General features: G+C 33.3%; 1 protein-coding gene across 1 annotated transcript in view; it reads right to left on the bottom strand.

Annotated features, from left to right (window-relative positions):
- The window catches only part of LOC145690589 (protein obstructor-E-like), a 51,989-nt gene that overhangs the window by 31,650 nt on the left and 3,865 nt on the right, over positions 1 to 16,474 (bottom strand). The gene's annotated exons all lie outside the window — the stretch shown is intronic.

The raw sequence follows: 16,474 nt of genomic DNA, 5'->3' as shown, positions 1-16,474 counted from the left end.
TCCCCATAGGAAAGAAATGAATACGAAACGTCCTTATTAAAAAGTGTGGATTCGATATTCTGCACAACAATAAATAAATATAATAAAATGTTATCATCCAATGTTTAGAGGGCGAAGAAGTAATTTAGCCTCTTCTTGGGTATGGGCCTGTCTGACTGTATGGAACAGGCAATGTATTTGAGACGAACACAAATATCTCATTATTAATGTAGTCATGAGCGATCAGACAAATCATCTGTAGATAAAGTTAAGTATGTAACTTAATACTCTTTCTTCTACTGGCGGTGCTCATATAGAGAGAATGGGTCTTCATAATCTCTTCCATAACTTTTACTAATTATGCAATACTTTTCAGTTGAAAATGTCACTAAATTGTCACAATACCTGTCAACTAATACTTGAGTCCCTACACTGGATTTTGAAAAATGTATGTGTTGCTATTTATTCGAGAACTTGACTAAAATCAAATGGAGAAACGACGACGATTTGCTAAATATCGTTAGTTCTCTGTATCTTAAGAAGATACTTCAAACAAGAACATTACAGAAAAAAATAAATAAAAAATAAAAAAAAGAAATAACAAGAAGCACGTGCAACTATGTGGTAGTTTTAAAAGATAGAAACCACTTTTTGGACGTAACCTGTTTTGTGGTTTTCATTCTTTCTTTGTCTTAAAATATTTGAGATCCATTATAAATGATACCATTAGTTTTGATAGTATTAAATGAAAGTAAGTTTTATTTACTTTGATTATTTCTCTCATAGCACTACGTGTTTCAAACAGTTGTCTCTCTATTTCTTCAAAGTCAGTCTTCCATGTCAAGTAGAACAACTTTATGTACACGTAAAAAGAAAACCAAAAGGATCAGAAAGTAAAGGGAAAAAGTAAAGTTAGAAAAATAAAAGACATTGTGGTAGCATGTCATGAGGCATAGGCTGCGACAACAGAAGAGAAAACTAAAACGGGGACGAAACGATCTTTCCCGACGCATCACAAGACATGTAGCTCACTTCGTTAAACAATTTTTCCCTCCATGTTCTCTCTTAAAAAGATATTTTTGAGGAATATTTACAGAAGAGAAAGTAAACCAAACTTTCATTGTCATGGTTTATTCTGTTTTATCACATTTTTCCCTCTACGTCTTATTCAAATAATAATAATTGAGTGACAGCATCTTTAAAACTAGAAATATTTACTAAATCGAATATGAGAAGTTCTCTTAGTAGAATTGTAATATTTAGGTATATATGTTATTCTGTTCATAAATTTTAGGACTATAATTGAATTAGGCTACATTACTACATAGCAATTACACAAACACTGTGAATTCCTCTCATTCATATCTTTGGGAACTTCGAGCAATCTGATAGCAACTCACTAAAAAAGTAATGCGTTTGACCAATTTCACACGTTCTTCTTACGAAGTAGCCGGTCTTTGTGAGACGAATGTGTGAGTTGTATATACATCTTTTCCTTACTGTCCTTAATACACAGAGACGGACTCGCTAGGCACTAGAGACAACAACAACAGCAATAATAATAATAATAATAATAATAATAATAATAATAATAATAATAATAATAATAATATGGTATTATGGAACAAAAGTTTTTTAATACATAATATTCCGAATTAAATGTCATTCATTGTAGACGAAGCATATACTAATCGATAGATCTAATTAAAATGAACAAAATGACATAGGTGAATAGAAACTCTCATACATAGCTACCGAGAAAATCGATTTTTGAAAACCTAAAAGATTGATGCTATATGACAATCATACCATCCATTAAGATGAAACTGACATCAAGTTTTTTCTTTATTATGACACTGACAAGATGGCAGTACAATATGATTGATGGTTATAACTCTAAAGTATAATTCTCTTAAGACTTATTTTTTGTTCAAGTACAATTTGTCTAAAGATGAGACGCATAAATTACATCAAGCTGAAAACATTTACATGCTTGAGGGTAAATTGTCGTAGGTAACTTTCGAGAAAGTAGAGCAAATGACATTTTATATCAGTAAAAAGTATGCCGTCTCATTATCTATTAATCGGGGCTTCAAGTTTCGCCTAATACATTCTAGCTATGCAAACGTCAATCAAAGTGATGACACAGAGTTAATTTTCTTATTAGAAAAGTTGAACTTTTTCTAAAACTTGCTTTTTCCTTATTGAAATTATTTTCGAGCTCTTATTAAATATTCCAGTATGTAGGAGAAAATTTTGATAAACCCGGCAAATATTACTAAGTTAATGAAACTTCCAGGATAGTTTCCTTTCATCAAATATAGTAATATACTTGATACATAGGGCCTACAGTTTCACCTGTTTCGACCTAGTAGATACTGATGGCAATGAATATGGTCTTAAACAGGTTTCGAGGTGTCAGTATTTGTCTCAGCGAATCCGAATACTGTGGATTCAACACTCATACCGGTTGTTTCTGATTATTATTTTTACATATCAACCGCTTCCTAACCTACTCCTAGGAATGATAGGAGTGTCTTACACTTTCGACTAAACTTGGACTTAAATGTCACCGAGGCTGTCACTAGTCAGTTTAGTAACCTCGAAAACTTTAGATTTGACACCCATATTGGTTGTTTTTCACTATTTTTACATGTCACTTTTTTTCACTCCTGTGGCTGCTAATGGAATTACACTTGGACTTAAACGGATCAAGAGAGCCAGTATTCATCTCAGAGGCTCCGAGACTTGTTGATTCGGCACTAACAACGGTTTTTTTCAATTACTTTATGTTACTCTCTGTTAACCTCTCTAGGAATTGTAGGGATGTATTATCCCCTCATTACGTCTTCCATGTTGTAAGTCATATGTTTACCGAGGTCGGTTAAAATTGCTGCAGGCGTTCGGCTTCATGGCTTCTACTGTCTTTTCTGTGGCTAACTTATACTCTGGCTATTTGTTTTCCTTGTTTAATCTGCATTGTTTTAAATTTCTCTATTCCAAACTTAATTCTTAAGTCTGTTGAAAACATTCCGGCGATCGTCAGTAGATTTTACTATTATTGTTACCATTTAGTTTGTACACCAACTAACTTGCGGTTACATAAATATTAATGTCAAATACACATATGGTTCGACCTGTTACTGCTAGTAGCTATGCTACATGTGGGTACGCACTAAAGCTTGTTAAATATTGCACTGTTCTATAGCTAACATCTGTCCGTATTTCATATACTGGTTCACGTTGGTTAGTGATGTTGAATAAACACTTGTGAATTTTATGCAAATAATTATAAGATTTTGATATTTAATAGGGTCTTTGTCTAAATAATAAATAGCAAAACACATTCATTTTCAGCATCATAACTATCCATTTTCAGACAAAGACAGGCAGGAAGGCAGGTACGAAGCAAACGTAGGGGAGCGGTAACTGTTAACTATTAGGAATTATCGTGACTCACAAACTATATTACCATAAGATTTATCAAAGTATATTGCAAATTCGCAAATGCGAACTTTGGTTGGCCGAAGGAAGAACATAGACGGTCGTTCTTTCGATATGATCTACTAAAGGACGTTTCCTGCATAAGACTCATATGTAATCCAATTTAATTCTTAGCTCCTGGAGGGAGAATGGTTAGAATTTTTGGGGCGACAAAGTCCCCTTGAAAGTATGTCTGGAAGAAATTCCAATCGGTGACAAGTTTAGACCTTTCTGATTTTTTTGTTCGAATTTGATGTTATTCGATTCTACACGTCCTAATTAATAGTATACACACAAATTTTCAACTTGGCAAGCTAAGGGGTCAAATTTTACCAAGTTTACTCCTTATGTCTTTTCACTTTTTGAGTTTGAAATTTATGTTATTCAATTCTACACGTCTTCAAGGGTATACACACCAAACTTCAACTTGTGCAAACTAAGTAGTTAAAGTTTTGCCAAAAATACAGAAACTTTTAGTTTTTTCATTATTTTAAGTTCGGTTTCAATTTGAGCTAATATGAATTGTTTACTTAGTTCACACATCAAATTTCAACAAGAACAACCAAGGGGTCAAAACTAATAGAGGGTAAGCTTTTACAAAATGATTAAGGACTGTTTCCATTGATTCCAATGGAAAGTGAGGAAATATTTTCCTATTTCGTTTAAAATGCATGTAAAAACTAAAATTTGCATCCTTAGCCAGTCAAAACAATTTCTAAGGAATATGACTTGATGCAAACTACAAGCTTTCTATTCTCACAATTATTCTGTAATATTTGAAAAGATTTTGATCTTTATTCTTTTAAAGATTCTCATATTTCTTCTTGTTTTTGTAAAGAAAAATAACGTATTCAAACTTTTACGAATCCTTAGAATTAGACAATAATAATTTACAGCATTTAGTCAGTCCTATATCTGGGGTACAGGATTTGTGTAATCCGAGTTGTTCTATCCATCTTCATTAAAGTTGATAAGTGGTCAAAAATTATGGAGAGCTATTTTTTTTTTTTTTTTTAATGATTTTATATTCCTGTTTCGCTAGAAACGGATTGTATTTAGCAATGCAGCTTTAACCCGTAAGCATATAAAGGACGTCAGCCCTTATCTTACACTCGCTTCGGTCGGTTTACAGACGTGATTATTGCTGGTGTGGTTGTTGAAAGCTACTACTATTTTGACATAAATCGTGTACTTGCCACGCCTGAGTCTTTATTGATATCCTGCTCACTGTTGACAATCATGGAGAAGTGGCCAGAACTAGAAGGCATTGATGAAACCGATTTCAATGATTGTTTCAAGGGTGAAGAAGTGAGACACTTCTGACTGCCCTATGTTATCATGCTTAGTAGTTGTGGTTTTGACTCACTCATTTCAAATGCTCTTTTTATACAAATTTAAATAAAGTTGTCCCGCATTTTCCATTGAAATCAATTCATAGGATACTATAACTAGTTTTCAAAATTTTATCTTCCATTTCTTCTGATCTCTTGGTTTGCTCATATCGAAATTCGATACATGAAGTAAGAAAACAATCTATTAAAATCAAAACCGAACTCAAAAATCGAAAAGCCTAAAAGTATATATACTCGTATTTTCGGGAAAACTTTGGCTCCCATAACTTTTGACCCCTTTTTGTGCAAGCCGAAATTTGGTATGTAGACTTACTAAGAAAACTTGTCACCGACCGAAATACCGGATGTAAATTCCCAGATATATCACTTTTAATGCACTCCTAAGCTAGAAACTCACAGCACCTGTTTGACCCTGTCAAAAAAGTTATCAGCAATACAGTGCAAGTTACATGAGTGAACGGAGCACGTACAATAGGTAGGCATATCTCAAGAAAACCGAGACAGTTGACCGGTGAACACATCGGACAGTGTATAAATCAACTAAAAACCTCATATGAATATAGGTTTGTTTTTGTATCTGCCTTCTTTGGTACTGTTGAATTTTGTTCACTTTATTACACTGCAAGTCACTGAAACTACATTATTCATTATACCTACATTTCTCGTGTGTATACAGTACAATGATAATTCGTTTATTTTTAAGCAAAGAATGATCTATCAATTCTTGTTATTGAGCAAAGTAAATAATAAAATAAATATTTATTTAGTCTCTTTTTACTTTTATCAGTAGGTATCATATTCTAAAGAGTTTGTAAATAGATCTACATGAAGGCTAAAAGAATGTTTACTATAAACATATAATGTGGATCCTAGCGATTACTGACAGTGTTTGTTGGGAATTTGCTTTCAGCGCAGATTAAAAGATGATTTTTCTTGTAATATTTCTCCTTCGTGACATAATAATGGCAATGTTACGAAAATAAACTAGCATTGTCCTTCCTCTGTTGGAAGTCACCTTGCTACTAGGTCAGAAGAAGAATTTGTGAGAATCGTGCGAATTGAGAGAGAGGAGGATGAGAGAGATCCATACATGATACTTCGAATTTGCTTTGTCTCACTTTTCGCAGTATTTTGTCTTTTTTTCTCAAGAGTCTGTGGGAAATAATGTCAACGTGAAATTACACCTCATTAACACTGAAAATTATTATTATTATTATTATTATTATAAATTTCTCCTGAAGTAGCTCACAATTGGTGTTTGTTTACGTGTATCTCTTTATTTAAGCAAAATATTCTACCTAGGTAAAAACCCTTCCAAATGTCTTTTTGTAACATAAGGATATCCCAAATGATATTATATCCAAATAAAACGAATAACTCCTATTTACAGCTCTGCTTTTCTCTTTCCAATACAATAGATCCTATTTTGTTGACGGAAACTTGACAAAATAATGTCAGGTAGTATACGTAATCTTCTGATATTATTTTGCACAGTTTCTGTTAGATAGGTTATATTGAATTGTAAAAGTATAAGTTCTTTTGTAATATTGTAAAAATGTAATATATTAAAGTAATAATTGATGACATCACTTTAAAAACCCGTTTGTCTTAACTATTTACTACCTGAACTAGAAAAATAAATTACTGAAAAAAGCAACGTTTATTTTTTAAAAAATAATAACTGCGTGGCAGTTTCGCCAACTAACTGAACATATTGGCTTCATCAGGCACTCTGATGAAGTGTCTGACGTCATTAGGAGTGTCTGATGAAGCCAATATGTTCAGTTAGTTAGCGAATCTGTCACACAGTTATTATTTTTTAATTAAACGTTGCTTTTTTCAGTGATTAGTTTTTCTAGTTCAAGTTATTTAAGATAGCAAAGCTAATATGACCCAGTTTGTTATTTACTAGATTGGCAAATTAGTGTCCCAAGAAGAATCAGATCTAAACTACTTGAACTTCATTGTATATTAATTACTTTGAGCATATTCTCTGTATTTATCGCTGTATTACATTGTTGTATCGTGTGTGTATATATTGCCGTACTACCCAAGATTTTTGTATGCTACTTGCTACATGAGTTTGGGTAGGTTATCATGGAATATCGTAGTTGCAGTTGGCCTTCAAACAGAAAGACTTGAAAGTGAGTTTTGACCAAATAGAGAAAACATGGTCTATTGCATTTTTTGCTAGTAATGAGGGTCATGTAATACCATGCAGTAATGCAATTACCAAAAAACCATCTGTGCTAGCAATGAGTATGTTTTTACATAAGTTCAAATACGAGTACAAATAAATAATATTCATAATAATATAAATTTAATTGTAGTAATAAAATACTTAAATCTTCTCAAATGAAATTAATTTTCTTTTAGATTATAAAGTTTTAGTTTTTAGAGAAGATTTCTCATTGTACACTCAAGAATACACAGTATTTAGACGTTATATATATACACAGTGGCGGCGATTGGACGTTAAAAGTAGTGGGAGGTACAAGATATGATCTGAATATGTGTATATCAATATTAAGTGTTCCTTGTTGTTTCTAACACTTTGTTTGACGAAAGGTTGTATAACTAATAGGATACTATCTTTTTCAGTTAAAACACCGTATATCGTGTTTCATATTTAAGTAAATTGACAAGAGCAACGCACATAAGAGCTAACCCTTGATCCCTTGCTCAGGAACATCTTAAAATTCTGTCTGGGAAATTGTGTGACCAGATTATTTAATAACATATTTGTAAAACAAATAAATAGAAAGGATAATATTAATCATAGTAATGAAAAATGAGGTTTGTTTTGTAGAAGTTATATTGAAACTGGGGATTAATGAACAACTTATATTTTTAATTCCACACTTGCCATTAAATGTATGTTACTACTCTTAGAAAATGAAAGACAGTAAATACTACAAGCATATGCTACGACGCAATTGTAATATTAATTCCTTTGAATTGCAATTAAAACGCAATTCCTGTAGCTGTCTTAACTCCACGGGAAGACAAATAACCAATACGCAACAACACTTACGCAACGACAAATATTATATGGTACCATTTTTTTTCTATGAACCAGTAATATATGCAAAAACTTTACATTTCCAAATGAAACTATATACACAACCATTTTAAATTATGGCTTTTTAAAGGTAAATTATTGAATTTCAGTCAATCAGCTACAGCATCATCCCTATTTATCCTAGAATCATGGTTAGTACCTCATTCTCTTCAGAATAGAACAACCTATCAAACGGTTCCATTTACGTTTTCCTATCATGTCTCCAAGGCGGGAAATTTTGAGAGAAATCTGGATTTTTTCTGCTTTTTTTTTCAAACTTTGATCCCCTCTGGACCCCCTTTGTTAGCGCACAGATCTCAAAATAAACTGAAAAATACAAAGGGGTGTACTAAATGTGCATAAAAAAATTCAAGCTTCTATCTTGAAAACTAAGTGCTGGAAAATGTTTACCAATGAGCTAAGAACATTCCCACAATGCCTCAGATGACCCGGATGTACTATAAAATTTTCCTGAGACATCCCTATTTATATTATGATCATTGTTCGTACATCATTCCCTTCAGACTAGAACACACTTTCAAACAGTACCACTCGCATGTCTCCATCATGTACCTGAGGTGGGAAAATCATGAAAAAATGGATTATTTGTTTAAAAATTATCCCTTCTTTGTACTTTTTTACCCTTCTGTACCCCCCTGTTTTAACGCAGAGATCTCAAACAAATCTGAAAAATACTAAGGGGTGTACTAAACGTGTGTTCAAAATTTCAATCTTCTAGGTGCAAAAATAAGCCCGCCAAAAATAATATTTCTACAATACTCCAGATTCCCGTATAAAAAAGGATCTCAGGTAAAAATTCCCTGAGACATCCCTATTTATGCTAGGATCATGGTTCGTACATCATTCTTTTTAGAATGGAACAGTCTTTCAAACGGTACCGTTCATATGTCTCCATCATGTATCTGAGGAGGGAAAATCGCGAAAAAGGTATCTTTGTTAAAAAGATATCCTTCTTTTTACCTTTTTGCCCCTCTGGACTCCCCTGTTTTATCGCAGAAATCTGAAAAGAATCTGGAAAATATTATGGGGTGCACTGAATGCATGTGCAAAATTTCAATCTTCTAGGTGCAACAGTAAGCCCTTCAAAAAGTAATAAAAAAGTCATAACAAAAATATTTTTTAGTTATGACGTCATCACACTCTACGTCTTGACGAAGAAAGGCGTGACAGCATATGTAACGTGTTCTAAAATGCCTCTAGGCTTGAGAAAAAAAACAGAAGTGAAAAGCTTTTTTTGGTACTTTTTTAAATCGAATAATGAAGTTTCTAGACTATCACCGAAAAATAGATTATATAATTTAAAAGAGTTAAGTGGTCACTTCAAAAAAGTGGGGGGCAACTGCCCCCTCTTGCCCCCTAATCTCCGCCCATGTATATATATATATATATATATATATATATATATATATAATTCTTATTTGTCGTTCTTGCTTTGTGCGGGAGAGGACCAAGATTCTCCACCGACTAAGAGTTTGACATTTCTCACTAATTATATTAGTTTTCAACCGCTAAAATATATTTATTTATTAAATTCAAAGGGTCAGTTGCATCCTGCCCTCCCCAAACGACGTCCCTGGTTATAGCCCACTTTAATAAAACATTGTTTATACATACTGACTTTGCAGTTATATTCCTCAGTTAACTGTTTGAGGGGAGTCAGCAATGCCAACCTGTGGGAAAAATCCGATTTTGAGGGATATTTTGACGTTCATTATTCAGAATTGAATAAACGGTAGGTTCATTTTCATATTTTAATAATAATAATAATAATAATAATAATAATAATAATAATAATAATAATAATAATAATAATAATAATAATAATAATAATAATAATAATAATACCATGTGATAAATTAGGATGCAAAATGGGATTTTTTGTCTTTCAAGATGGGATATTATAGCATTTCAGGTTGATATCCCTGAGACCAGTTTTTTGCTTGGTATTCCCAGCGCGATCTAAATGTCAAATATCATTCGTTGTCTAACCGCTTCCGTGTGATTTCCTCTTCCCCTGCTGTTGTATCATTGATAATAGCTTGCCTAGTTTTCCTTCCTAAGTTGTTCGTTTCCTCACTGGTATGGTGTGGTTTATTTTGTGTCTTAAAACAATTCACATTTTATGACATGAAACAACGAATAATAGACAACATTTACATGTAATAATTTATAATTTCATAGTTGCAGCGTAAAATGTTAACTTCCACTACCCTCCTCACTATGCATATTTTAATGAAAGTGGCATGATTAAAACCCAGTTCGAGGAGATACTATGTTCAAAGATTCATGCCAATGGGCTCAGGAACTCGGCCGTCATGCAATCATAAACAAGATTACATTCACTCTTATTAACGCAAGTAATATGAATGTATGCAAAAAGAGAAGTGTCACAAGTAAAGGCAAATTTAAAAGCAGTGTCCAGACTCTTTAAGGATATTAATATTTGTAAGAATTTCAGCCTCATCTTTATTAGAATTTGCTTATATTAAAGAGTCAAGATGTTGAACATTCTATTATAATATTATTCAATTGGATTCAGCGTAATTTAAACATGAAAATTGTAAAGGGAAATATGCCATATTGTTATACAAGGTAGTTGAAGGTTTATGAGTAAGTATGATTTCATTTAACCCTTTAACGCACCATTTTTTTCGCTCAGACTGCTTTTTTTTTTAATTTGGAGTGGTTTCGGTGTAGGAAACACGCGGATGTGAAAAAACATTAATGCAAATAATATGAGGTCTATGGGATATTTTATGCTGTTTGTATATAGGGTCTATGCAAAGTTGCTCGTTGATATCTGCAAAGTCTACTAAAACCAGATAGAAAAAATGTCAGCATACTTGCACTTTTGCACTCATTACACTTCTGTCTAACAGAAAAAGTCAACTGTTGGAAACTGTCCACCTAAAGGAGCAAACAAAGCTCAAATATGGCAATATGGCGTACCTCCGCGAGCAACAAGTAAGACAAATAGTCCAGCGCTGGCTTACTATGACATCTAGCGGGAAATTCAGAACTTCATTAGTGAAAGGGCATCTTAGCTGATACCCAAAGCTGCTTTTCTATGTCCGAACTAGAAACTACATGGTGGAATACAATTTCAAAGTAAACTTTGCATATATGGAAAGCTGAGCACTAAAGGGTTAATTCTAGCACTTGAAGATTAAGTAACGTGATAAGATACATTGATCCTTCATTTAGGTAACAAATTTAGAAAAGTAAAGCTATGAGAATAAGCATAACATCCTATAAGAACATTCCCCTATGGGATGCAGATGATCAGGGAGGATAGGATAACGCTATCCTAATGGGGTGACGCCTTCACTAAATTAAACACTGTCTTTTTGTGTGTGAAGATAAAGAAGTTTTGAATAGAAAGTCAGTAGTCAGAGTTCTATGGGATACACAACCAGTAATTCTGCGAACTCTCTTTTCAATCTTCTTAACTTCAAAACCAGTGTAAGAAAAATAAAAAATCTTAGATGTTGCAACTGAAAAAACTAGCTTTTGATAGCTAGTAGATACTGCACCTCCTAATAAAAATTTCTGCGTATAGTAATAGGGCGATGGCTTGAAGAATAATTTAAATGTAAATTTGCTTAATTGAAACTAATTCCAAGAAAACATCACTATTTGTAATGTTTACGTATAAATAAGCTCGATGAGAAAAGAATCAAAAGAACAGCTCAAGGAGCGTATAATCACTTTGTGTCTATAGATTACTCTAATACTACAGTGTAATGAAATGCGTTTCCGGGAAATGTTATATTACTAAGAAATATGCTGTCTTTATATGTAATGACATAATTGGCTATAATATCAGTCATTGATCAGGGATTTATCAGGAAAACTTGTACTTTGACTCTTGCTGCTTCTAAATAAATGAACACAACCAGTGTTCATTTCGAATGTTTTATGTGTGTAGCAAAACGGTTTAAAGTGCTCGCCAGTGATGCACACAGACTTTAGTTTAGTTAGCAGTAAGAATACATTTTGAAGTAACTTTCAGGAGTGATATAATAAACTGAAGTTTCAAATTTCTGCATATGAATTTAATGTTTAAGTCTAAATATTGTCCGTTGCAGAGCCTACAAGGAGTGGATTAGTTCCATGAAAAACTATCAGAAGCTGTTGTATTCACAAAGCCAAGAGGAAGGTGTAACCACCATCGGTATCAACTTGTCGTTTATAGTTCAAAGACAATACGCGCTCAAAAGGCAGTCTTTTCTTCCCCAAAACACTGAATAGATTTGTCTTTGTCTTTCCAAGATTATATTACAGATTTCACGTTTTCAAAAATACTCATAGAAAATAATGTCATATTGAAAATCGACTAATATGGGGGCTCTATGAGCAGTCACAAAGTCGTATGTCTTCCCAATTAGTGCGAAGAAAAATAAGAAAAGAATACGAAGATTTATTCCTGTATGCAAATAAGAACGACTGAAGAAAAAAATAGTTATTTTAATATAAAGTTCTCAACTCTGATATCTGAGAGATTTGTCAACACAGTGTATACTCTGTGTTCACGTGTTCTGGCTTGGCTCTTTATGACAATCGCCTGCCTCACAGAACAGATCTTTAAACGTTTGTCCATATAATATATATAGAAAAGAATGGCTCATATTGTATCAACAACGGAACGGGAGAAATCCACGGTAGAATTTTGAATCATTGTTCTCTTGCGATACTCAGTTTTAAAGGAGTAAAGAATAACATTTCTTAGAGTACTGAAAACTTTGTAATTTTATAATTTAGTAACACTTGATGTGTGTTTACTTTTTTTTAACAAGTGTTTAGGAAACGAATGAATATTCTTGAATTACATTTAAATTGAATTACCACAGAAATGCTCATGTAAAACCAAGCATGTGAAGCTACAGACAAATGTTAAGTGTTAGAGTTGTAATTCAATCATAAAATAAGTAGAGAATAATCAAATGTCAAATCATGTAAGATAGGTTTAAGGTGGGCAACGCTTACGGGCGTAGAGTTGCGGAACTTCATGCATAGTTAGGGTTGCCAACTGGCCGGTTTTTCACCGGCCTGACCGGAAATATTGCTGTTATTTTGATTAAAGCCGGTGACCGGTACAAACTTCTTACCAGCCCCTTTATGACCGTTTTTTTTTTCAAATGTGTATCTAGTACTAAGCAATTGCATCTAGTTCAAAGTATAGATTTAAAAAGTAATTCTCATTCTGTAAACTCAAAACTGTCACCTTTCACTGTCTATCAACGATTAATATATTTTGTTCATGTATTTAGATAATTTTAGAGATGACAGAGATTGTATCCGGGAAAATTTGAAATTTACTTGTAAGGAATTTTATACATTTATTGAGACTGAAAAAGGACTTCTTAAAGCAATTTCCTGTAGTTGAAGTAAAGTTTAAAGAATAAATTTCATTTTCTAAATCCAAAATTGTCATGTAAAGATTAATATACTTTCCTTCATCTGTTTTTAAAGAAGTGGCATATGCTGGTAATGCCGATTTCAGTTTCTCATTTATAGCACAATGTATCTATTAAGCTTATCAATGAAGGTACTAAGGATATGCAGAATACAGATGCTAATGTACTTCTATTTACGATAGTACATTTCCTTCCCATGAATGGTCCGAACAGAGATACTTCACATTTACGAGGAAACCGATTCAAGTGTAACACGAAATTGTGGACAAGTTTATGCGCAAACGAAGTGTTTTTGTGTACAATTAAACTCATTAGAGGAAAAACCCTCGACCTCAACCGTTCCGGAGATATAGAAGAATGAAGGGAAGGCTGCTGCTCCGATATTTTGCTAAGTTTTGTATATGTAGCAATAGTACAAGTAAAATATACTTTTAAAAATGAAAAAATTCTTTCATCCACGAAACTTTACTAATACCTTGCATTAGACATGAGTGTTACAAAACCGAGCAGTCCATAAAAATTCTAGAGGAAGAATGTTTTGGAAGGGGAAGGAGAAAACGGAATTCAGTTGTTGCCTGAAATAGGCGTGTAAGGTGTTTATGTATAGGTTTCTTGGTACGCTGAATCGAATAAAAACATAATTAGGTCAAATAGGACGAAAAATATAAAAAAGATTGACGTTTGCAATAATATGTGTTTATATTTCATATTATTTGATTTGTTCCTCTATAGCGCTTTTGCACAGAATATGGCATTGTATTTTTGTTCACATAATAAGGTCTCTGTTCCCTTAGGAATATAATTAATACATTTTCATATAACTCTCATTTTCTACGTACTAAAGACATGATATATTAGCAAGTAATATCATACAATTTTGTTTTTCGTGTCAATGGCGTTATTTCTCACATGCCCTTCTTTTTCCGGCCCCGGGTAAAAGCTACGCCACTCACCTCAACATTCAACACAATTTTCATTCGCTCTGGTGCATCGTTCTTAACGTTTAAATGCAATTTTCAAACATATTCACTCGCAACATAGCCGAAAATCTACAAAATTTCAGAGCACCAGTTTTCCCCTTACCCTTCTATATCTCCGGAACGGTTGAGGGTGTGCCGTCTTTTTTTATTTTTTTATTTTTATTTTCCAGAAGTAGCAACTCTATGTATAGTTTGAAGCTTCATAATGAATATGTGGGTTGAAAACGCATCCTCGGCATTCAATTTCGGGTAGGGACACGTGTGATTTCAAGTCAATGTATTGGTGATGGAAGGTAATGGTCGAATGGCAACCATTTGCTTTAGAAATGATCGAAATTGAATGCGTACTTGTTTCAATGCATCTGTCCCTAGTTTAGAAGTTAATAAATAGGCTATTGTGTGTAGACTATATGTACGAGAAACGAAGCTAGTTAACTTTTCACTATTATCCCTTTCAAATTACACCCTTAACATAAGTATGAATACAGATAAGTATGTTACAGAATGATTTTTACAGAATCGATTGAGAAGGGTCACGGTGGCTCACTGTTAGAGTGCTCATCTGTGGAACGAGCAGTGCCTAGTACGATTCCCGTCTACTCGAATTTGTGGTAGGCAATATCATGTCAGTAGGCGTCGCGGTGGCTCAATGGTAGAGCGTTCACCTCCGGTGGATGGAGTCCCTGGTTCGATCTCAGTTCGCACCAAGTGGACTTTGTGGTGGATAAACACCGTGTGGGTTTTCTTGGGGTACCCCCCTTTCTTCCCACTATCTTCATTCCACCATTTCCTTTATTTCTCATCATAATCATGTCCTTCAGCCTACACGGCATAACCGTGGAACCTAAAATTGAAAGATCGTGTCAATAGGTTTTCTCGTGGTTCTCCCGTTTCTCCTCACATTCTCATTCCTCCAATAATTTCATAATTTACGTTCATTAATTCATCCGTCGCCTTTAGCCTAAGGCGCAGTACCGTGGGACGTAAAACTAGAAATTTCATTTCATGTCATTTACAGATTCGATTGAGAAAACTCAATTGAACTAATAAGTTGAAGAATGTTGTGAGCATCAATTGTGTGTCTTCACCTCCCTTCACCTCCCCTAGTTGTATCCAAGACCCGAACCTCATCTATGTTGAAAATTTGAATGAGATCGGTCCGTTGGTTCAACAGTTATTAAGTCACAAATATAGTGACTTTTATTTTTTTGTATATAGATTACATGTAGTACAAGGCGAACTATTCATCTTGATGTCCCCTTGTAACTTTTAAACTAACATACTTCGCACCGTGTAAATATCGGAAGAGGTCGTTGTTTTAAAAACTCAGCAATACAACTAGATTAAGAGTGTTGCCAACCAAACATAAAGTTGTACTTTTTCAAACAACGCTAGAACAGATTATTACAAAGTTTATAAAATGAAAACTTTACACTTAAAAGATATTACACTTGTTATGTAGTGTTGCAAATTAAGGATGTTACAGTAACACAAACTTCGTAAAACAACCAAATTTTGGGTGATTGTGCAAAAACGATAACACAAGTGATATGAATGAGATAATGCACATCCAAAATACGTTAATGTCGAATGGCATGATGCATTCTGAACTAGTAGAAACAAAGTTACAGGGAATTGAAAATTTTAATTTTTTCACAGGACTTTATTACGATAAATGTTTAGATAAGTATCACATCCAACTATATAGATGGTTTACAATAGACAGAAAGGTCATAATGTCGTTTACAGCAATTTGATATCTCAAATCATTCCAGATGTATGAAGTAAATGGTAAAATTTTATATATTGTTTAAAGCGGCAAATTTTGGGGAATTTTCCAAAACAACTTTTGATCCACTTTGTTTCTATAACAATATTTCTTAGTAAGTGTAATCACAAGAAGTTTTCTAAATTACATAACTGAAGCAGTGTTACAAAATTTTCCAATGTTTGCCATATTTCCAGAACGGATCGAGACATCAAATTGCTGAAAAACGAGATTATAGTCTTCACATATATCGAAAGCCATACATGCAATACAATGAGGTACCTACTGAGCAGCTTTTCGAAATAAAAGGTTTTTAAAATAGTCAAATTTTCAATTCTTTGTAGCTTTGTTCCTATTCATTCGAAATATGTCATGACATAATCATAGTATTAGACCTAAAATGCTTTGAATGT

Source organism: Thermobia domestica, chromosome 7 (genome assembly GCF_964235325.1).
Source record: "Thermobia domestica chromosome 7, izTheDome1.hap1.1, whole genome shotgun sequence".
Taxonomy (NCBI): Eukaryota; Metazoa; Arthropoda; class Insecta; order Zygentoma; family Lepismatidae; genus Thermobia; species Thermobia domestica.
This window is presented reverse-complemented; position numbering and strand designations above follow the sequence as displayed.